Here is a 1291-nt window from a genome sequence, read left to right on the forward strand (position 1 = left end):
CTACAACAAAACATGCTAACCTCTCACCATTACCAATAACAGAGGGGGTATGATCTCTGTGTCTCTGTAACTCTCTCATTCATCATCATTCACGATTCATTCATGATTGTTCATGGTAGCATCCACATGAATTTTGAAAACATCTTCAAATCTTACAATACAAGTAACTCCAAAAACATAGGACATTATTCACCAAATAAGACCTAAAACACAACCAAGACAAACAGCAAATGAATTCAACAAGTTAGTAGAATCACAAGCTTGATCACTGCAAGCAAAGAATCTTGGACAAAACACTAAACTTTTGACTAAATTCATTTATCCAAATAATTAAGACTAAACGGTAAAATATATATGTATGAATCCTTTTAAATAAAAGGTGACATTCTGTACTGTCGCCTAATATGAAAGATTCAATCTCAAATCCAAAATGCTGGAGCATAGCACCACATTTAAAACTGTAAGCTTCACTGTCCAAACACATATGGTGTGGACTATGTGAGCCTGGTAAACACATGTTGATCTGGTGAACAGTTATCACTTGTTGACCAACTACAGGAATACTGACCTCAGAGTCTCCAGTTTACAGTGGGGATTCCCCAGTCCAGCAGAGATCAGCTTCACTCCTGAATCCTTCAGGTCATTGTTACTCAGATCCAGCTCTCTCAGGTGTGAGGGGTTTGACTCCAGAGCTGAGACCAGAGAAGCACAGCCTTCCTCTGTGACTCCACAGCCTGACAGCCTACAAAGAGATCATCATGACTTCACAAAAACACTGTTAATTTAATGAGTAGTGTTGAAGGACAATGGCAGATGCATTTGGTTTATTCTCTCAAACAACATATAGATTCATCTTCTGTCTCCTAGAACTGTACGGTCACAATGTTATACTAATGTGATAATCAATGCATTTCTTCAATATGTTATTCAATATAATATTATAATACATATTTTTCTCTACATTGAATATTTTTTCCTGATGATTAGTACTTATATGTAATTTGATGTACTCACAGAACAGCTCTGGAGGCTTTGACCACTGGCAGCAGCCTCAGAAGACCTTCCTCTGATCTGGAGTATTTCTTCAGGTCAAACACATCCAGCTCCTTTTCTGAAGTCAGCAACACAAAGACCAGAGCTGACCACTGTGCAGGTGACAGTTTGGTTCTAGAGAGACTTCCTGATCTCAGGTAGCTTTGGATCTCCTCCACTAGAGAATGGTCATTCAGTTCATTCAGACAGTGGAACAGATTGATGATCTTCTCTGGAGAGGGATTCTCCCTGATCTTCT

Source organism: Salvelinus sp. IW2-2015, unplaced genomic scaffold (genome assembly GCF_002910315.2).
Source record: "Salvelinus sp. IW2-2015 unplaced genomic scaffold, ASM291031v2 Un_scaffold9997, whole genome shotgun sequence".
Classification (NCBI taxonomy): Eukaryota; Metazoa; Chordata; class Actinopteri; order Salmoniformes; family Salmonidae; genus Salvelinus; species Salvelinus sp. IW2-2015.